General features: G+C 48.0%; 1 long non-coding RNA gene across 1 annotated transcript in view; it reads left to right on the plus strand.

The window, feature by feature from the left end:
• The window catches only part of LOC124310382 (uncharacterized), a 141,214-nt gene extending 127,579 nt beyond the window's left edge, over positions 1 to 13,635 (plus strand). The window contains exon 5 of the long non-coding RNA XR_006909658.1: positions 13,530 to 13,635. This is a non-coding gene — a long non-coding RNA (uncharacterized LOC124310382). The remainder of the gene's footprint in view (positions 1 to 13,529) is intronic.
• Positions 13,636 to 23,470: the final 9,835 nt, after the last annotated feature.

Genomic DNA, 23,470 nt, shown 5'->3' on the forward strand with positions numbered 1-23,470 from the left:
ATTACTCTTATTCGGACATTCGAGTGTTTCAGCACTTCTTTGACCCCGGGAAAAGACGACGTAGTCGCCTATCTGATCTCAGATATCCGGGCCTGAACGGATGAGGAGAGATTCGACTGTCAGTCGGGAACTCCAAGTGGCCACTTTCACTCCCAGTTGGGCACGGTGTGACTACGATAATGTATGTATATACACCCCCGGTACGTATGTATGATAATATTTAGGTATCTGCATATTATAGCTATTCATATAACGAGAGAGATATTGAGAGAGTTCTGCTAAATAGGGATGGTTGTGCCTGAGCGACGAATCCCACAAGACAGGATGAGATATTGCTGGATTAGGGTGCATTATAGTTTTAATCCAACCGCGTTAAAAGGCATCGGTTCTCAATCCGATCTGCAAGAATTCAAGAATTTAGGTGGCGAATTATTTTAGAATGGTCCATCTCCAAGAGTGAAATGTGGTTTTTGTTTGAACACTTTCGTTTCTGAAACTGGGCGAATAACGCAATGCGTAAGGACAAAGGAATCACGTCTGTTGCGTAACTCGTGGGGGAAATTGGTCGGGTTCGATCGTTAAACAAAGCCGCGACGTGCGACATCGCCGTAGAAGAAAGAAGATAATGTTTAGGGTTGCGCGCTTGAATCGCGTAAATTCGATTCCGAACCCCTTACCGGATTTCTACAGCAGGGTGGAGAAATTAGGGTAATATTTACAGCGGGGAACCGAAGCGCAACCCTTTCATTTCGGGGTGAACTCGTGCTCGCCGCGACGCCTCGTTGAGCGCCACTGTCAGACGGGGAAGGCGTCGCCGCGTGGTTGCCGACGACCGGGTGCCCGAGGCCCGCGGGGTGGCGGAGGGCGTGAGGAAGGGTTGATCTTCCCATCCGGGGTGGGCGATAATAAACCAGACCAGTGGTGCAATAAAATATATCCGAAGCAGGCGATGACTTGTTCAACTAGGGGTTGGCTTCATTACCGAACTCGCTTCATTACTAACCCCTTACGCGCAGGCCATGCGCAGGGCTGTCTCAATTCCTCCTTCCGTGAAACCCAAAAACACGACCGAGACGAAACGCGATTCGCTACGATTCCTGCGGTGGAATGTCTGCGGGCTGTTTTGATGTTCGGGGTCCTTTTTCGCTGGCAAATATTCCGGTGAATTGCGGTATCCACGGGGTAGCCGCAGCGTTACGCAGACGTAGGTGGAATCTGAATATGCAGGTCGACGACGGTGCGGAAAACGTTGGATGAAACGGGGATAGAGATGGAGGTAAAAGGAGGGATCGTAAAAGCCGAGAAACCGGAGCTCAGTGGAGCGACAAACGTACCGGCAACGACCCAGGAAACAAAAACGCACTTGACGGTGGATACTCGCCGGTGGAATAGCGAGAAACGGCCGGGCGGTAAGGGAGGTTTGCGATGAAAGTTGAAGAAAACGCGCGAAGAAGGGAGAAGAAAATATAACGACTCACGGAAGGCATAACGCCTGACTTTACTGCCTTTTAAAACTCCCATAAACCTTCCTACGTCAAACTTTTCAATTTTATGTCTCAGCGTTTCGTTCTTCGGTACCTATTCTCTCACACACAGCACTTAGACCTTCCTCTGAAAATGTCCACGGGACATTATTCGCGCAATTCTTAAAATGATAGATGTGAGAGTGATAACTACCGATCTTCGAAAATAATTTGCTACACAATTGTCACAACTGTCGGCGGGTTTTAGAAAATAGAAAATGCCATGTCTACTTTAGATCTCGTTCTTTCTTCTTAAATCTTTCGTTCTATACAAACGCTGCGACGATGAAGAGGGCCTACTGACCCACGGGGGCAAAGGTCGTGCCTGACCCTGATCTCGACCAGCACGAAGATCGCAATCTGGTCTCACATAACGGAGGGTAGGTGTTGGCTGTCGGTGGATCCTTATCTGCACCCCGTCGAGGCGTCGCGGCGTCAAAGCTCCGCGAGGCATTGGCGCAGCGCATAGACGCGTGAAATGAAATTTGACAGATCAGAGCGACGCTCGTTTCAAAATGGCGTTAGCAGCCGCCTCCCGCGCCTTTCGCCGTGCCCCACGGGCATCGCCCGCCACCCCCTAGCATCACCCCCCTCGTAGCCTATTTTATACAATTCTCTTTTATCTGTTCCCACCCTGATTCCCTCGGGGCATGGGTTCGAGCGACCGGAGGCCTCCTTAGTTCCAACCCGACACCTTTTTACAAATACATCACACGCCCCTCTGGCCGACCGGTGCCCTTGTTCGGGCTTCGCATTTGCCTAAGCACATCAACCGTTGAAGGGCACTTGGAGCACTTATGCCCGGGTCGGCTGGTACTTTGCGCTGCAACGAGCCCGCGTCTTTCAGAAGGCGGGAAGGGGGCAACACGCTGGATGGTCAGCCTTAGGCGTTTTAGACATTTGTCACTTCCGACGAATCCTGGCAGACCTGCTTCTTTCTAATCCGGTTTCGGAAATTAATCGCGAGCTACTCAGAGTCGCGAAGGATGATTAACCCACAATCCGATAGCTCGGCTGTCTTATCGAGAACCTGACAAAGTTCACACCTAAAAACTCACACCCTGGATGAGAAAGAGATCGACGTGAGCAACTTCTACAGGCCGTTGTTGAAATGGTCTTTTGATGGTGAATCGAAGCAGCCGTTATCTAAGATCAAAGTTCCAACATCCGGGCGGGGCTGAAGTTCGGTCCCATTCAGGGTACTGTTACAGGGTCATTCGATCGAGCGGCAGCTATCCCCGCATCGAAAACCAAATTATATGCTCAAAGAATCGCTGATCTCTATTTAGATGCTATCTCTTCCGTGATGCAAACCGGACCACCAACGCCAACAACGAGGGGTGTCTCATAATGACAGACGTGTGAACAGATGAGCATCAAATTTGTTCAAAAACCACTGCACACAACGCGGTGCAGCGGTGTGCAGGCGATATAGGTGACGTGGGGAAACCACGCAGTGACACGGGGAGAGAATCACGGGGACTATCATGAAAGGAGCCTTGAACCGGTGGTCTGAAACCACTGGCATTGCCTTTCCCTACCAACCGCAATGCCGATGGAACGGTCACTCGTTTTTCAAGTCCAAAATATTTCTCGACTCTCCGACTCCGATGCGTATTTAACACCATCGGAAAAAACCACTGACCTTGAACGTGGCCAAGGCTACTCGATGCCCACCTATAACAGCGAAGCGTGATGTTACACGATTGCATTGTGTCAGGACGCACGGTGCAGGCATTAACATTGGCGATGGGCGACATTTCGGTGAAAAGTACCACTTTTCGTTGCACGATCGATCGCTTAAGACCTTGCTGTTTCCTCGGTGGCGTTGTCCCGCGGCTCGCCACCCTTCTCGACGCCCTCCTCTGCCCTTCGCCGCCCAAGAGTCGATCCCGTGGTCTTCTGGCTGAATCCGAAACCGACCGACCGACCAACCGACCGACCAAGCGACCGACTAGTCGACGGTCGCTCTCAGTGCGATGAAAGCTTTCACACCCCGAGCACGTACTCGGGGCAAGGACCGACGCAAGCTCTACCCACCCAACCACCCACCCACCCCTGACCCTCTCTTGCTCTCTCCCTGATTCTCTCAGCCCGATGCGTCTCTCCTAGAACACGCCATTGTGTTTCGTTCTGGCAGAAGAGCCTATCTCTACAAGCGGCTACGGGTGTGCGTCAGCTTCGGCACCCGGTATGGATTTTCGAAAACGGTTTTATAGCCCAGTGGGCAAGCGCGGACGGAAACCTGCGATTGGAACGCTGCTCGTGCAGGCCTTGATTGAGCCGATCCTGTCCCGGCCCTGAAGGTTACTTGGTGCAGGCGTCGGAGCGCCCAGCGGGTGTCTGGAGACCGGTTGCAGGCTTCCGCGACGCCGTTTTTCGATTATTATTCATCGAGCGACGCCCGGGAAATCCAAAGCAACTAAGAGGCGTCGGAACCGGCTCGATTCGGAGCGCAATCCGGGCGGCGGAAGCCGATGCCGTGAGTCACTGCATCGGGCCCCTGCTGCATGCTCGACGAGACCTGCGGAGAACCGACTCGCGGGTAGCTAAACAATACTCGGGTGGGTGGGGGCCCGACTGTACAATACCAAAACCGACAATGGGACACGTACCTTCGGATGGAGGCCGCGGCGACGCCACTCCCGACACCGACGCTCGCACCCACGGTGACATCGCCGTTCGTCCGTTGGGGGCACATCCGAGCCGTAGCCGCGGTATACCTGCACGTACGTATAACGTATCCACCTGGCTCGCATGGCTTGTGTGAACACTGCTCAATAACTGTGGCTGACACAGTCGTGGGGGTCATCGTTCCGTAATAAGGTCATCGCTGCGGATCTGAGGAGGCTTAGCCAGGGTGACTGGATACGGCGCGTTCGCACAATGTCAGCGATAATTGTCTTTCCATTAATTCTAGATGCCGATTAGGTGTGATTATTGATCAGGATCAGGACAACGGCTGTCGCCCAGTTGCGAAACGTACAATTTCTACCGATGGAAACTGTGTCAATAAGTTTCAGCCGGTGAAATTATAAGGTGGGCCTCGGTTGATTATTGTACGCAAATTAAGATGGCTAATTTATTCTCGATTCGCACCACCCTCCATGGCATCGGAATGTCAGCTCTGCGGAACACTCCCGAGATGGAGACACCGCTTCGGCTTCGCTTCTCCGTCTCGCTTGGACCCCCCGGACATGCCTGTATAACATACCTGATGCCTGCATCTGCCGCTTACAAGACGCCTCGAGGTGTTCGAATACGCCGACACGTCCCGCGAACCAAAATTCCTCGCAAATTCGACCTGAGGACAAATTCACCAGCGGTGAATCTGCGGCCCGTTGTCCGGTAGGCAATACGAGCCGATTATATACGGCCATCATTGCTTTATTCTGATCTTACGTCGTTTCAAAATGATTTCGACTCGGCACGAGCTTTGAATAGTCAATGAGTTACTCAAGTTGAAAAGAGTTCAAAGGGTGTGAGGAATGAGTATTAAGTTTTTGCCAAAAGAGCAGGCAAATCTAAGAACTTTTAAATTTATTCCGATTATATCAGACCTTCTTATATTCAATCGAATACGTCCGATTTTTCTAGATTAATTTTCAATTCCTAATGACTTGAAGATCCGTAATTCAGTCGATACGGTAATGATCACCAACCGCGACACGATCCATGTCCGTAGGCGGGAATAATTAGTGCGATTCAATGTGCAGGGTGATAGCGGAACGTATAAAATAATAAAGCAATATCTGGAATGGAGGAAAAATTACTGATATATCAGCGTCCCAGGGGGTCTGACATAACTATGAGCTATAGTACAGCCGCGCGGCAGTATATCGGAATAACCTAGCCCAACCTAGGCTAACTTAACTTACGGTCCCCATTGGCCAATAACGGCCTCTTCTAGGCCTCCACCGCATATCGCAGGGCCGATTCTTTATACGTCTACGGGGCAAATAGATCACATTTCCCGCTAATAAGGGAACTGGTGTGACGTTTCCCCTCCCCAAACGTTACAACCTATTCCTGACTGCACGCGCCCTGGGGTTCCCCGGTTTTCGCGTTTTCCTGCCAAATTCCAGCCGTCTACCAATTGTGTTACTCCTCCGTACCCCGGCCGCCATTCGCTAGGGTGTGATTCATTGTCATGGTAATGTAACTGGCAATCGATCTGCCTCATTACGTCAGCAAAGTCTCAGCCGTCACGGGTGACCTTATGATCTTTTTCCCTGAATTCATGGGAAAATCTATCGCCCCGATATGAGCCGCCATGTACACCGGACTAGCTTCCGTACGAGCGCATGTCCGCAAACTGTGCAAACAGCTTCGAATCTCACTCCGACATTCAGTGAGTATCCATAATTTTCAATTTTCGTTAGATATCGTAAATCTTGTCCCGCCGTAACGTACTTATGGCATTAAACGGACCTTACGGAGAGGGTGCTAGCTGGCGGTTCACCAGGATTCCTAGATTGTCGGGTTGCGGACTGGGTGTATAAATGCTCCGAAGCTCCGCCCGGTCAGATTGCCTGCCTAATTATCTGCCAAGGCACGATAGGGAGCCCCATCTTACGAGATGGAACTCGGAAATCCAGATGGGTCGGTAGGGTGACAGTCTCTAGAACGGGAACTGCCTTCCTAGGTCATTGTTACGTCATTACTCGCCTTTAGTACGGTCTTGTGATTCGAAATTTTGCCCTGTCGAGGACGATGGGAGCGCGGATTCACCGGAGTAATTGCGGGCTGTGCTAATCCTATAATTAGCGGTAACCAGTTTTTAATTTTGACATTCTAGTTCCCGCTACAAAATTAAGGGTTGGAAATATTCCAACCGAACAATCAAAGCTGAGCGTTCGGTAATTAGAGGCTTAATTAACAGCTGACGCGATACCAAATTATGTACTAAACTTCTCAGGCATTGAAAACTGTTTATCTTTTGCCTCCCCTCCCTCCTGTACGGAACTTTCTCAAGCCGTTAATATAATGTCGAACAAACTTGGCCAACTAATGCTGGGTTTATTGGCTGCAGTGTGGAGAGCCCGCCATTGTTCACTCTGCAAAAATGAAGTCTCTTATCTATTGCGAAATCAACAATAAAAGAAAAATCCAGTGTATTATACCCGTTTCGAAAAAACAATGTCTTTCTTCTACATTCGCCTGCAGTATGATCGGAAACTATTTCGCAAGCGAGATTCAATTGCCCGGCTGTTGAATTTCAGCAATAAAGTAGTTGATGTAACAGTTTTCATTCAATTCGTATAACCATCGAACGAAATCCCATTTCACCCGGGCTAACTGCCAGACCGTTGTACACCGATGGTACTTTTTGTTCATTTCTCCCTCGTCTATTCAGTTCTGTTTCTCCAGTCTCTGCTTCAACCACAGTGATAAGTTCATACGTGCGGTACCGACGTCTGGCAATACGAAGCGCAGGTGACCCATGGCCAAAGAACGATCAGCGTTGATCAAGCTCTCGTAATTTTCGCGGTCTGCGGCCCTCTAACATTGATCCTTAAAGGTGGACGCGAAAAGGAGCGGAAAACGAGAGAGTATCGTCCCGAGGACCTATCGCGACATAAACAGGAGCCTTCGCATAGCGCTCTACTCGACTCGACTCGGCTTGGCGTTGCGTGGCGTGGCGAGGTTGAGCTAGGCGAGCTGCAATCAATACTGTTTCGGCTTTACGGTAGAAACACTCTCTCTGAAACAGCCTACATTTCGGGTCGAGAAGCGACAGCGACGAGCGGTCGCTCGGGAGCGGGACGGAGAGGGATGTAGGACGGCGAGGGCGAGGGTGAGGGGGAGGAGGGAGGGTCGGCACGGGCCGCGGTCCGCATACTGATGGGCTCGGTCCCGCTCCCGCGTACACCGGCAGCGCTGGAGGAGAGCTCCCAACAGCCCACGAACACGGGTACGGAGCTCGGAGCTCCGATCTCCTCCGAGAGAGAGAATTCCTTTCCCCCCCACGAACCCCCAGCCCCTCCGTCATCCGGTCCGCCTTTCTTCGTTCTTAGCAAACCTATAACGTAAGAGTGGAAACTCGTTGTTAACGTCGTCCAAACTACCCGCAGATTGATAAGCGGTGCATCAATCTCGTAGGTTGGGGGTAGTTTTAAATGGTAAATCTTGATCGCGATCCTGACCGAGAATATCAAATATTGAGATTCGAATTTGTAACGATCGAGAGGGCATCCACCCAAGGCTATCATACATTTGATTGCTGGAAGTTAAAGTGTAAATCGAAGGAACTTGAATGGCTGAAATATTCTTTGAAATGACAAGGAATTATTCGGGATATCTGGAATCGTTGGAAATCGTTGCATAAGACTTGAAATTGCATGATAGTGTTGAAGAAGTCGCGCGGCAAGCGTTGGAATTCATGAATATCCTTGTAAGTCTTGCGGTAAACGGCGAGTGGTTTTAACTGATTAACGGTCTCTATATTAACTTCTAACTTTACACGGACTTCCCTTGATTTTGTGTGACTTCGTGCAATTTTGTCCAATTCGAAAATCACATTTGAATAATTCATTTCGTCACCAAGTTAGTGACCCCTCAGTGAAATCTGTAGGACGTTTAGGAAACTTTCAACTCGGTCTAGCTTTCATAAATTACGGTTTTTTCTATCAATCTCTTCTCCATCAACCGTACAAATGTGTCGGTCATTTACGTAATTCCATGCTATACAAATTTTGAAACCTGCTCTTTTTTATCGCACATCGTTGTGTTATCTACCATTTGTTCTTGTGGACCTTCGCTATCGAGTGCCGGGTGGAAACATTCACAGTGGCTTCTTTTATCACTTTGTTTTGTGTTTTCATTAGTCAGTTTGCGATAAAAATGTGTTCAAGTGCTCCTAATTTTCAACTGTACCCTGTAAAGGGAGGCCTTGAGGAGTAACTCCGAGAGTGGAAAGAGCGAGCATAATAGTTTCATGAGAAATAAGAACCGTAAAAGCACACGTAGGATACATATATGTATAATCCGCGCGATGATTTGATCCAATTTTCACTTTCTGGACAATTTGTCGGTTCTAAAAAGCGCAGAGGGTTGTTGGCGAAGGCCTTTGGGCTGAACTATAATAGAGCTCAGTCAGTAAGTGGGAGCCCGCTTCTCAATTGGCTCCCCATTGGGTTCGTTCCACTCATTGGATCATCGTCGTTCGCCGAAAATTCGATCATTATGATTGCTTATGATGTAAATGATGCCCCGAGGCAGCAATTGATTCCAGCCCATGGACTTCGCGTGGTCTGTACACACCCAGCCAACGCCACCGTACGTATGCGTACCTACCGCCAGACCACCATCCAACACCATCCCGTCGATTCAGGCGGGGTCAAACTTGCACCGTATAAGACTCCGAGGGGGTGAAATACGTACGTGGATGTTTAATCTGTGTGCGTATAGACGCAGTTACGTACCTCATACTTGCGTCTCGCGCGGACCGAAGGGACACCCCAGGGGCCTCAACCTCGATCCTCGCCGCCTAATTTGCCCCCGGCTTCTTTATGGCCGTCATTTTAAATTCCACTAAAAAGTAAACTATACTTAGGTCCTGTCTTCGACCAGGCGTATGTAGTTGACTACATGTTCGTAGGTACAGGGACCATTCCAAGTGTAGGTGTGTAACGCATGAAAAGGCAACGTGGACGAAGCCGTCTTCGAGATCGCTGTCGAAAATAATTGTTCCACGGATGAAATTGCCGGCACGTGAAAGGCAAGATCGACTGTTAAGGCAGAACCAAACGGACACAGGCTACTGGGCATTCCGATAGCGATTCGTCATCGTTATAAGACGGTGCACATCCCGCGCGTCAAAGTCGGTTATGCTGCGTTTATTACGCGCGCGTCACGGCATTGTCTGGGCTTAATATAGAAAGTATCGATTTGCAATTCCTCTGAAGGATATATTTCTCGCTGATTTTGAGCGACGTGGCTATCGGATGGCTTTCGGCCCTGTAACGCACGTCAGAGTAGCGAGAAACACTGCAGCCCGGAAACAATGGAATTATTAATGCAGTACAAACTCCAGTGATTGAATGTTTATGGAAGTGATTTCATCGCCAAGGAATAGCTTCCGAATCAGACGATATCGACGTAATACCGAGAGATGAGTATTATATCGCACAGGCACCCTCGAGGCGAACGGCGCATCGCACGGCAACGTCTTTCGCCGGTCGTAACGTCGCATCCGGTTTCGTTCGATCGCGAATCAGCCATCGATAAATCGGCGAACGATCGATCGTCACGTACCTAACTCCCGCAGGCCTCACGTACGACAACGTCGTCTGCTTTTTCTGTCCGGGGTGCCTTCGAGGACGCGCATCGAGACTCCGCACTGTCCGACACAGGAATGCCTACCGTCGTCGGAAACTAGGCGCGCTATCCAGCGCAGACAACATTCTCCTAGATTTTTCTATCCGTAAAAATCCACGAGCTAAGATCGAAGTAACAAATCGTATCAACGCTACTGGTCGAGTATACACGCAGTCGTATATATATATGATATATATATACGATATATATATATATCTGTATATCACTTGCAGAATCATAGGCGTATTTTTATTCGCGGTTAATAATTTACGATGAAGTATACGTTGGATAACTGGTTTTGATAATTCAACGCGGTTAATCAGTCACTCGATTGAGAATACGATAAGTTCATGGCGATCATACGCAAGATACTAATTGGATCTGTAACACATCATTATTTGTCTAAAATATAAATTTACCTTATTTTGCGGAGATACTAAAACTTCATTAGTGCCGTGTATGCATATAGCATCGCGCTTGGATTTCAAGAGAGATTAAATGATGTAAAGAAGGCCATAATTCCCATCTATTATACAACAGCTGCGAGGCATGTACAGTAAAAACCGTAACACTGCAAAGTTATGTTGCAAAATTAAGTAATTTCTTGTAAAGAAATATCAATTTTAATCTCACTTGAGGCTTTAGCTATTGCGAAAATCTAATTCACTGGCTTAATCATCATGTCCCTTGGATTTGAGGAAACTTTCTTGGGAATTATGAAAGGTCGTTTGACTGCCCAAGCTTAGTTTTCAACATCATTTCTCACGGCGTGTATTCATCACAAAAACAAAAATAGAGCTGTGAGGCGAATGCGCGGAATCCGACGTGGACTTGACTTTTAATTTATTAACCAAGACTATGGAAAACTGGCTAGTGTCGAAATATTCAAGTTGCACCTCGAGTCAAGATTATTTTTTCCGTTAAACGTTAGGTTGTGTCTCTTTTCTTTTTTTATATTACTCTTATTTTTTTTCGGCCGTATCTATTTTCTAATCTATTACTCGAAGTTTAATACGCGTCCTTGCCAGCATTAATTAGGCAGCCCACGAACTCGCTAAATACCGTTGCGACAGAGAGGGATAAGGAGAGAAGAAAAAGGAGACACCATTAGCCGCTACTTGTAACACCGGATCGAACCGCCACGTCCATTCCATCTAACGGGCATTCCAGAGGTGAGTGCGAGAGGAGCTGGTAGCGGCGGCAAGCGAAACGTAAGAGCGGATGAGACAAGCTGCTTGTTATACTTTGTCATTATTTATTACATCTATCGCTAATTGTTGACTTTAATTGAGAAAGTTCTCAGGCTAGAACGCCATGGGATTTCTTAGCAATTTTTATATACCGCGCTATCCATTTTTATCTCAAAGCGAACGCGCGGCGTCCCACAACGTCTGTCGCATCGCATCGCATCGCGTCCTCGCGTCGCGACGCGCTGCACGTGTCGTCTTGGGTCAACTTCTGTCCTATTTCGTAAGCGATTCTTGGGTACCCATTAAAACTTGTTGACATCTGATGGGAACATCTCGCCAGGGCCTCGATAACAAGATCCGTTAAGCCGTTAAAAATGGTTCTCAGCAAGGCCCACCGCAGGCAGATTTCTCACCTATGCGGCCGATTACACTTCCAGATTTCCACCGGTTATTTTTTCGGGTTAAAAGGTCCGTGAAAATAAGGCCCAAGGGCAACACGCCCAGAGTCAATAGCAATCGCAGACGGAAACCCGGTGCAGTATCAAAATCCTGCGGGTTTTTCGGGGCTGAAACCACGGAAGACAGCCAACCCCGTACGTATTGCAGGCGACAGCTGTCAAATGAAATGTTAAAAAACGTTAACCAAGCGAAATTCTGAGTGGTACGTGAGGAGGGTGCGTCTCGCCTCGCCTCGTCTCGCCTTGCCGGACGCCCCGGGCGGCTGAGTCTCCTGATCCTGCCTATGGTGCTTCGGTTTCGAATTGATAACCCTCCGACAGCCGCTGCAGTTCGAGAGAACAACCCTCTTCGACTTTGAGTAGATCCGAGCAAGTATGAGAGGCACATGACGCGCAAGAATCGAAAGCTTAGAAAAGCAAACGGAGACGCAAAATAACCGATATTTGCTGTCAGTGAGCCTGGAATAATTTCTACTTTGCCGTTTAATTCGATTCGGCTCTGACTATAAACACATAGAAGTATTTAACGCCCGTAATTAATAGCTTCGATCTCGGACAGACGCTAACGCTGAACGTATTTCAACGGAATACATTTCACCATACTGGGATGTTTGATTACCATATTATTAACGATCATCGGCCAGCCGGTATTTGATGAATTAAAATCCATTCAGAAGAAAATAACAACGTTTGCTGTAGCTCCCGCGCGAATAGTGCGATAAGCCTAGAAAGCATCCGTGCATATCTTGCTATTCATCGGATGTTGGTAGTATAATTATTAAAATTGTCTCAGGTGAAAATTATTTCCACGTGTAGAAACAATGGAGAAAAATATTCATTGACAGCGTTTAATATTGCAGATTGATCTCTGCTTGTATATACTGTACATGTATATAATATTCGCTGAGCAGTGAATTGCTACCACGGGTTTTTAGATTAATTTATGCAATTTTTTCAGCCAACCTCACGGTTCTCTCTTCGCACATATATTTATCCGTTTGAGTAATTGCAGTTATTGCAATGTTGTGTCACTTCAATCCCTCCCTGCTCGGTGGTCACGTCAAACATCCTAGCTATCCGGCCTGACGCGTGGCCGTGCTAGATTTCACTCGGTTGACACTGAAAGATCTGTTATACGAATACGCGTCTGTATCCGATATGCTACACAAGCATACATGGACGCATGCATTATTCATAGTATGTACCTATAATGCGTCTGTAGCGATCGATATCGAGCAACTCACATCCGCGCTGCTGAATACTCGCCTTTTATGCATCGCGAATCACTTTCTGCTGTATCCTGATCATTCGCGATGAAATTGCTACTCAATTTTCCTCAAGGAATACGGGGTCTGAAATTCCTGTTTCCAAAAATTTTCGTCCTTAATACCCGACTGCGTAGCGCGCCACTCCGCGTCTTTTTCTTCGAAGCTCATTGTTTTCTTAGAGGTTACCGCGAGCCCCGACCCGCCAACGGTTCCCGAAGGATAATTACGCGACCTCTAATGTCACTCCTTCTCCAATATATTTAAGAAAAATTGCACCGTCTTTCAAGGGGTCGAGATGCCGATGTCGAGGTTCGAAAAATAATGACTCTAGTCGTCAGATGACAAAGAGAAGAAATTGCTTATTGCGGGGTAATTGTCTTTGGCGTCGCGGCGACCCTCTTCAGCCACCATAATATACAGACTAATATATGCACCGTGGCTCGTCTACAACTCTGGAACGCCGCCGAGCCAAGCTCTGTGACCACCCCATAGAATAGAAAGAGAAATAGAGAGACAGAAAGAGAGAGCTTGCGATACGGATGAGGATTGCGGATGGAAGAAGGTGAGGGCCGGGAACGGGGGTTGCGTCGAGGCCTTATTCGCCTTTATTGAATTTCGAGACACTTCCGAGAGGGGTGCTACAAGAATTAATTCACGTTCTGCTGCATTGCTTTTTATGATATAACTGCGGTTTGTTAGACGTCATTCACCAAACGAATTCAATTTTGGGGCATACATATACTGTTTACAATTTATTTTTTTCTCTTTCAGCTCACTTGCCCTGCAGTCATCGTCCACACCGCACAAGAAGGCTTCGTTACGGATAACAAGTAGACAATGTGCCGGTCTATACTGTTATTTGCGAATCTTTGTGATGCCTATTGCATGAAAATCAGTTGATTTGACAGAAGCTAAAACACGTTTAGCTCTCAGCCTCCTTTTTCTCAAATTTCGTAAAGTCTAGCCTGTCAACCAGCCTGTCGAGCCCTATATAAAGAACTGGCTTGTATAAATTGCCGTAGTAAAAATGACTCAAATTGGGTACGTACCAATTGACGGATTTCCTAAGCGGTGGATACCGCGATCAGTCTTCGGTTCATCTTCAAAATTTCTAGAAGCCACGTGCCTTTTAAGAGTCAGATGCATTGGTTGCATCACACGCCTTCATCCCTTCCTTTCTCCCTCCCTCCCTTCCAACCCCCACCACGTCGCCATCCTCCTTCTCCTCCTCGTCTGCCTCTCCCCCACTCCGTATGAACACGAGGAACCGGATACCATGGGACCCTGGCGAACTGGCACCATACGAAACTGACAACACTTACGCTTGCCAGCGACTTCCGGTTAGATTTCCCCCACCATTACCCTTGGTCACTGGTATAAGACGACCCCCAATCGTTCTTTTGATAGACGTGAAAAGAGGGAGTTTGCGTTTTTCGTTTTCTGAGCGAGCGAGTTAGTGCAAAGGAGATGAAAAGATCGAGAGTTGGGGAGGGGGGATCGATCCACCTGGCAAAAACTGGCACGTGGAAATCGCGGAACACACGGAATCGTGCATACTACACGGAGCGAAAGCACACGGTGCGCTGCGGCGGAGTGCCGCGTGCTAGCAACTACTATCTGTGGCAAGCGCGTCGGCAGCGAGACTTTGGTATACTGGGAGTATGGTAAGTAGGTGCACCCCTCACCGCCCCCACCCCTATTCGGAGATCCGCGCTTACCCGCCCCTCTCGCCGACGAGCCGCGCGCGAGCCAGTCGCTGCGGACTCAGGGCCGACCACGTCGACGGCGACGTCCGACCACCCGGAAGACGTCGCAAAAAGGAACGTGAGTTGATGCACGAAAGATATCACATCCTCTGGGTCAGAAATGGTTATTGCCAAACCCTGTACCGATATTTACATTAGTACCAAGATGCGAGTCCATTTGATGATATTTCTGGGATCAGCGAAGAGAAGGATTATGAAGGTCAATTTGAACAAATAATCAGAAGTTCACCATTGCCGACTTCATGTATCCTTCTGAATTCCAAATACCTTGAGAGACTTCTTTTTCATTAGTATGTTGCAATTTTACACCGATGAGAATAGAAGTGAATTGACAGGGTACTTGGATTTAATCCGAGCGTCTTCTCTCCAAGTGCAAGACCTGGCCTGTAACATCTCGTGGCCCGCAAACAACTTGGCACATCCTTGCAGGCGAGAATACCACTAACACACGTCTATCCTGGCAGGCAGGGAACGTAAAAGACAACGTTTGCATGCTAACATATCTATTATAATACCCTCTCGTTGTGGGTCCCGCTCCTTCTCTCTCGTATCCGCGTCTGCTTAGCGTCGTAGCAATGCACCGGTCTCCTTCTACCCCGCGCATAAATGACTTTTCAAATGCAAAAGTATGAATGAGATGCAGTTGCCATCTCCGTCCAACTCGCGGTCTGATCTGCATCCATTACACATCCTACTATCCCAGTCTAAAGCCCGTTCCTGATATCCCCACCAGAAACGACATCAACGTTCCCTTTTCACCGGCTTGTATGAACTTGGCGACGGGAGTTTATTTGCAAATTATTATGTGTAACGAAAAATCTCATCCAAGTTGTACCCGAATTCTCACCGTCCGAAAACAGAGTCCAATGACCCGCACCAAACGGCTACCTGAAATCAAGTTCAGCTACACCTTATAGTTTTACAGTTGTCACACCCGACCGTGGTGTAGATCATTTTCACAGGGTGTAATTCCCGTTTATTTCCATCAAACGCATTCGTTCACCTCCTGCGCTACGGCGGCGTCTATTATAAGCCGGCTTGCGTCGCTCTCGGGGGAAGATTAATTACCGTCAGATTACTTGTAGCTGCTTATTACAACTGAGCGGTTGTTCCTGCAATTCGTATGGTGCAGCTGTGTGATCGATACATCATTGAACGAGTCGACCGCAGCCTGGTCCGAGACTTTAGTATTACGGGATTTCTATCGCCGGCTTGCACGGTGTCACTGGTAATGGCATCGGAAAACCTTGTAGGACATGGGGGAACACTGGTCGCAGAGCACAAAGCGAAGTCGCCAATTTGCGGTCGCGTCAACTGCGCCCAAAAGTAAAAAGTGCACGAGAATTCGCTCCCGACATCCGATCGTCCAATGTCATGAATTTCCTTCGATCCAACTGGCGCGTCCGTGTATCCGTGGCGAAATTTCGGGAAGCCGCAGGAGGACCCCAAGTGGAGCATGCACGGTTTCATTAAAATGCAATCCCCGTGCTAATGTGAGCACATTAGATATTAGAGTCATCCGGTGCCGCCATAAAAGGGTTGCCTGCATTCTGCACCCTTGCCCCAAGGTCATCACCCTTTGACGAGGACCCTCGCCAAGTCGATACGCTTATGTTAATCACCCCTGACGTCACATCCAACCCTAACCCCTCGCCTCGTCGCCCACACCGTCAAACTACCATTCGTAAAATACTCGGTAAACTTTCCCTCCGATACCGCGAAGCGCTATCTATTTTGACAGCGCACCCAAAAAAGCGGGGCTCCGTTGTCTGCGGCCTGTCAGGCGGCTAGCGCTTGACACATGACGCCTGGGGAGGACTTGACTCAGTTTCAACAACACCGAACGCCAATTGCTGCCATGGACTCTTTGGTGCTTTTGATGCCGATGTACTTGGACTAGCAGAAGGGATGTTGGTTAAAGACCAAGGATAGGATCTATTTGAAATAATTTTCTCACCACTTTTGATGAAGGTAATCAAGAATTGACTATGTATTTTTTTAAGCTTTATAAATTTTGTATCAAGAGTCTTTGTTTCTGTGAATGTAAACACTTAACTATCTCATTAATCCTACTTACTTCTTACAAAAGTTCATATTCGAATTCATAGAAATGATACATCAAAGAATAGCCGTTTCTATCGGGTGTCCAACCTTGGTTGTATTTTGCCACGAGTCTTGCCAATCTAAGCCCGTATCGAACTTGGTGGCTCCGTCTAAACGTTTGCAACACTTTTCTCGATGGCTTCCTGGCTTTCGAGCCTCGATGGCTTTTCTGGTTCGAAAAAGGCGTTGAGACGAAGAGTGAAAGGAGAAGCGAAGTCAGATGGTATCGTATCGGTCGTCGTCGGCGTCCGGCGCAAGTGTCCGGTAAACTAAGCGGATCCAGGATAATCCGGATCACCTAGTTGCTGGGAGAGAAGCTCTTTGGAATTACCCCCGTGTTGACCCCTCCTCCGCGCCTCGTCCGGTCGGAGAGGCTGCATTTGCCTCTCGGCAACACCGTCTGGCAAATAATAAGCCGTTTTAATACGTCATGGAAAGTGTGTATAAGGCTTCATCGTGCACACGCGCCTCGACTCCATACGTATTTCGAAGGAAGAGCGTATCGCTGCCCCGGTCGTGGTGTAGACAACAGACTCAAATATACCCCATTAGCGTTACGGGCACTCTGCAGCAGGTCGCTCGGTGAAGCTGCGATCAAATGAATACGATGAAAGAATGGCGGCATTAGGCAGACGTGCCGTGCATACTGATTTCCGGCTGATTGATTGGGACCCTTTGCCTGCGACCCCCGCCTCCCAGAACCGCTGATATTATCGGGCGCACCCCCTCGTCGAAAACGCCCGGCCGTGTAGTCCTCGGCCCCGCTTGGACAATCTCGTGATTCGCGTCGTCCGAGGAAGTGCGGTTTCGATCGCACGAGCCTCGGCTTAAGCCAGCTGGATAAGACAGGGGAAATCAGGAAAATGTTGGACGTGACGAATTTGGAAGGAAGCGAAAGGTTGAGGAGAGGGAACCGGGAAAAATGTCCGGCTGGATAAACGCCGCTGCCCGTACCCGCGCAGCGAGCCTGAAATTCATCGCGTTGTCAAAGTTTTATAATAACCTCGAAGAGAGGCGGGGGTGGAGGCGTCGGCCACGTGACCCGCAAAATACGGAATCCAGTTTCCGCATTACACAACACGGCTGGAGGGTGAAAGGGGGTGGTGGGGGTGTCTTTTGAGTGGCTTGCGGAGCGCGGTAACTGCTCGTGTGTAAAGTAATTGTTCTTGACACCGTAATTTTACAGTGTCGTGCGTAGACGTCCGTCCATCGTACCATCTAGCGGTTCCTCCTCGTCCTCTCTTGCTTCGGGGTACAACGCCGCGAAGCGTTGCGATAACCGGTCGACGGGTGCTCTCCTCTCCTCTCTCGGGTATACTTCCTCTCCCGCCAATGCCTCCCTCTGCAGCTCTTTCATCGCGAGCTGTTTGCTGAGCCCGTACAGCAACTCGGCCATTCTCTTCCCTCTTTTCGCCCCCTGTTTTCTGCCTTCTCCTTTTCATTCCTCTAATTTTCATCCACGTTTTCCGTGTCTCCGTGTGATGCGGTGCCACCTCCGTGACTCATCTAATTCCAAGAAAGTCGAATTTTTATTTTTAGCCAACCAGCGTGATCACTTACCGGCAATATGTAGGCATGGAGGCGAGCCAATGGGGGCGAAGGTGACGTCATCGATATTCAATACCATCGACTCTCCGCCCGTGCAGGTATATACATATATACATTTATCTACCGCAGGATCGTTTCTGCTGATGATCGAAACGAATCGGCAGGCAATCTCTTAGGCATACCTCGACAAGAGACAGAAGTAAATTAGAAGTAGACGTATAGGAACGAAGGAACAAAAGGTTAGCAGTGGCTAAGGGGTTTAAGACGGATGTTTAGCCCATAAATAACCTGCACGGTCGAGACCGCGGAGCTCGCCATGCGAAAGAGCCAACTTGATGTTTCGTGCTATGCGAGAAGAACCCGCTGCAAGAGAAGCTGCCCCGCCCGAAGGAACGAAGGAAGGTCGCCCATCATCTTACCCATGCGAACCAACGTCACGACCGAACCCGCCGCCTGTCCGGCTGAGGATCCGAGATACCTGCGAGCTACGTACCTCAAATCCATCCACGTGATACCATCGCCCATAAGGTAATATTGAAATACAGAATATTCGGGTTTCGTTGACGCTGGGTGCTACTACCGTGATACAAATTACTCTGGTCCAACGGTGCTGCGGTCTGAGTGGACCGCAATTACACTTGAAGATTACTACCTAGTTAGGTATTGAGTAACGATCTTTTATTGATTTCAATGATCTGCGGTCTTTCGTGAGTCTTTACGTTCGATCAACTTGACCATTATGGCTCAGTATAAAGTTGCTCTACTCGATGGACATTTGACAATTTTGACAAAAAAAATGTGTTTCACAATGAAGTTTAGAGATGACACATGACACCGTGAAAAATGGGCTGTGACCCGATTTGTGCACTTGAGCCTGGATAGTGGCTACGATAGAAGGGGTAAAGTAAACGATTTCCACCAAACTGCAACGCTATTTATCGGAGCAATCAGGTACCTGACGGTGCGCGAGATAAAAGTAAGTATGTAATGAGCGGAATTCATGTACGACGAGTATCTTGGATCTGAGGTGGGTAGGTACTATCTTTAGTGCGAGCTGGGCGACTGGCTTCTCCGCGGTGGCATATCGCTTGTCAGTAATACGCTCTTCGTATTAAACAGTGGCGTGTATAGAGAGTCATCGGCTTCCTGGCCGCCTCGTCTCGCGTCCGCGTTACATTCCTTATACCGTCGACGGTTGGCAGGCCCTCGGGCCCTTCGAATGCTGGTGTAGCCACGTCGGGCTGCCGTTGTGCGAGCATCGCGAGGAGCCGAGGGACGGGGTGGTGCTGCTCAACGCCGAGGCGGTAGCGGAGCTCCGAGAGATGGAGATGGGATTGCACGATAGACCGCGTGTCGAAAATAGAAATATAATCTGATAGCCTCATTGTGCCTGGAGCCACGGCGCTCACGGCCCGACGTACCCACACAGTCGCTCTCCTCGACGCGGAAATACGCCGCACATCCCTATCACGTCTGGATACTGTTCGTGCATCCATACACAGCCGGGCGCTACTCCACGTCCTCCTCTAATTCACTTCGAGGCTTATCCAAAACTGGTTGGATAGCGGCCTCATCGCGCCAGTCTGCACTTGACGTTGGATTATCGGCACTCATCGGTGTCTAAGAGTCGTTTCTCAATTTTCAGAATTTTTCATTCCTGCTCGAAGAGTTGCTCTTTATTTCGGGACGTGTAGGAGAGACGCTGAAAGTTTTATTACAATTTTCTCTTATATTTATCTCGATGTTTCGTTTTAGAAATATATTTTTGGTATCAAGGTTAACTCGGTGAACTATAGCACACGTAACCAAGTCGTAAACAAAACTCGACAATGTTGGCTTTAGGCCGCAATAAACGAATGACATACTTTTAAGCATTAGACAATTAAGCTAAGTACTGTATCAAATTCGTTTCTGCTAGGTTAGCGGATGTTAAAAAAATTGTCTCAATATTGCGCGTTGGTAATTGATTGTCAGACAACAAATCACAATATCGCCAAGCACATGCTGCAGATGGTTTCCACATGGCTTCGTGCCATCTACAACATCAACGGGATTTCAAATACCGAAGATCGCTTGTACCTATGATACAAATGACTCAATGAGAAGCGAAAGTACCAGGAACATATAATAAGTTATGACAAAATATGACATTCACTCAGATGTTTCAGTGCATAGATGTTTGCGGTATTTCGGATGCATGTTTGCAAATCACTGATGATGAAAATATATAAGAATTGAAATTAAAGTATTTGAGGCACGAGTGAAAAGACTACTGTAAGTGACAATCATGAATATAATATGTTTCCTTTTTCCATTTCGTCATTCTTGAGGCAATCATGGTACAAAGATCACTATTTCTCCCCAATATAGTGTATTTGACGAAAAGCTGCAACTCACTAGTAGCTTTGGGATAGCAAATGCACTTTCTGATTCCAGCGCGTGCCACGCACTCCAACTCCACGGTATTGGCCAGTGGCCATACGAAGAGTCATGTATCCAGTGATTAGCGCAACAATGCATCGCGTTTGGATGGACTGTGCAGTATAATGGATGCATCGCGTGAAGGCAGACGATCATTCGGCATTGTGCCTGTAGCGCAATAAAGTTTCACGCACGAACGATGCTGAGAGTCAATCCACGAGAGTCTTCGGGCAGCAGTTAAACACGACTTTTGGAAGGACCAAGTTCAAAATTGCCACAAGGAACGGTGGTAACATGAGATCTGCGCATAGGAGTCAAAAAATGAAGAATAAATGCCTAGAGTAACACCGTGTCACTGCGTATAAATACCAGTTACAGTATGAGAATCCAGGAGAGAGTAATCTCAAGGCTTATACCACGGACCCAGCAGTTGCAGCACGAGATTTTAATACAGATATCGAAGCGGCAATGGAGAGAACGGCGGAGGGATAACGACTGCAGGACTGTCAACTTCCACTCGCGGAACGCGGAAAGTTGGATCGAATTCAGAGTGTAATTTGTGTCCGCAGTTGTATGTACGTAGGTAAATATACCTACACGACTGTACACAGCTGTCCTGTCAATGAAGCGAAGAGCAGCCGGGTTAGGAAAGACCAGATTACCCTGCCCGGTGGATGATTGGCCATAGCAGAGCCATAAACAAGAACGGCACGGAAGCATGACCAATCGGAACCAATAGCATTGTGATCGTAAAGAAATTAGAGGGGCAGTAATGGTTTCCGGCTACGGTGTCTTCCGGTTGGCATACATCTTCCGTGCCTGGCTTAGCCACCACCCGAAACGCCCCCAGGAGTCGGCGACTGACCCCACCGGTCGCGGTGTCCAGCAACCGGAACCACCACACCATTTGTCTCTTTCGGCTCTCTCTCTTGATGTAAGAGAAAAGGAGCAAGGGTAACCGTCGACAAGTTGTGTCGTTCCGTTGCTTGATTCAGCGGTTTCCACATGCACACGATAATTATTGTACTCCGATTGGTTCGGAATTTTGGTTACTTCCTATCCTGACCCTCCGCGCTTCGAGTTGTTGCATTTCCTTTCCGACGGCTTGGGCCTATAAGCTGGCTGTTGCCCACCGCAAGCCCGTGTGGGTAGGATAAAGTACAACGCGTTGTTCCGGAGGGGAGTGGGTTACATTGGCAAACAGCGCGCAATCAGAGTCAGAGCTTCTGGTCCGGTGACATTTAGTAACGTTTAGTAACGTGTATGGGGAAACGTAGCTATTCGGACCCGCGTTTGCGGACCGGTGATTAAGTGTTAGAGAATATTCTGTATTTTCCTACGTGTCGAGCTCTCGGTGTACACCGGGTTCGTGTACTTTTGTCAAATCCATATAATTGGAGACTCGTGGTGTAGTCGCGGTTCTCCTGACGAAGCAATTGTCCATCTATTCTAAATATTGATAGAATTTACAATTTATACGGTACACATCGACAAGAACAGATAAAAGCATGCATGAATAGCTCTTCTTGATGACGTGTAACGTCGAGTACATATTGCATCTTGACTATAAGTAGTACCTGTAGCAACCAGCACTGACAGTACGTTTTGAATCCGTTTGAAAATGACCACAGATGGAATTGAAGTGTGGAAAAAATTTACGTAGAAGGTCAAAATTCGGTAGAGTATTCGGTATTTCTTTCCTATAGAAAACAAAAATTGAACGTTCGAAAATTCAATTCTGAATTCAACAAGGGACAAGGATTATTGACAGCCAGAGGCGGGATTGTTTAAATAGAAGTTGCTATTTCGTTGTTTCCAAGAGAGAATTGCAGCGGCGCTATGTATGTGACGGGGTACAGGCTGGCACACTGATTGATCAACATTGTTGTTGAATCAAATTCCACCGAGATGGGTATATTGATTGGCAATCAGTGTCGCCCGATCAACAAAGCCCAGGCGTATCCCGAGCGGCGCTAGAACGCGTGGGGCTTTCGACAAACACCGAATTTCTAGGCCTGCAGACAATGCCCTCTCTCTTTCTGGTCGTCAGAGAGGTGAAAGATTATTTGCAACATCAATTCGTTATTAATATGAATTGTTGTTCCCTTTGTGCGCGATGACGCTGTTCTAATGATTTTCACAAGTTTCAGAAGTCGAAAGTTGCCAGTTATTAATTTAGGTTTATGCTTACTCACAACTGGTGGTGACTACGTATCTCATTGTCAGATAAGTTTTGTTTCTTTTTAAAGTGGATCGTGAAACATGCGGATTTGCAACTTCCTTGTTAAATATGTTTTTCATCTGATAGTACCGTACAGCTTAATTTATTTACATTTTTAAACTATAGTAGAATCACCTCGCGATGCAATATGCCACTTTACACAATGACTGTATTTCCGTACACCAGACTGTGACGGTAATTGTGTGAGGCGAGAAATCGAAGCACCAAATAAGTAGATAACCGAATAACTGAACGACCAAGCAGACGAGGAAGCCGCTCAAAGTGTTAAGCATTGTCGGTGAGCATGCCGCGGTCGTAAAACGGGTGAACGCCAGGTTTCTAAAATCACGAACGCCATACATTTAGCACGCGTGCTGGATAGCGTCGTTACCGCCGACGCTTCGCGCACGCACGTTCAATCTGAAACCGAGCTACCGGGAAAGTGCAATAAGCCGTTTTCATATTCTGTTTTCATTCGGTCCTAGTTCGTCCTGCAGTTTACTTGCAATGTTACCGAGCTTTCGATGCTGGGGTTCACTGAACAAGATTCAACGCTGTGGAATAAAATCGATGAAACAATACTCGTCTTCAATAACGAACAACAGGGTCCATTCTCCTTTGAATAAGCAGACAATCCACAGGTAAAAACAAAG

The sequence above is a fragment of the Neodiprion virginianus genome, chromosome 1 (assembly GCF_021901495.1).
Source record: "Neodiprion virginianus isolate iyNeoVirg1 chromosome 1, iyNeoVirg1.1, whole genome shotgun sequence".
Taxonomy (NCBI): domain Eukaryota; kingdom Metazoa; phylum Arthropoda; class Insecta; order Hymenoptera; family Diprionidae; genus Neodiprion; species Neodiprion virginianus.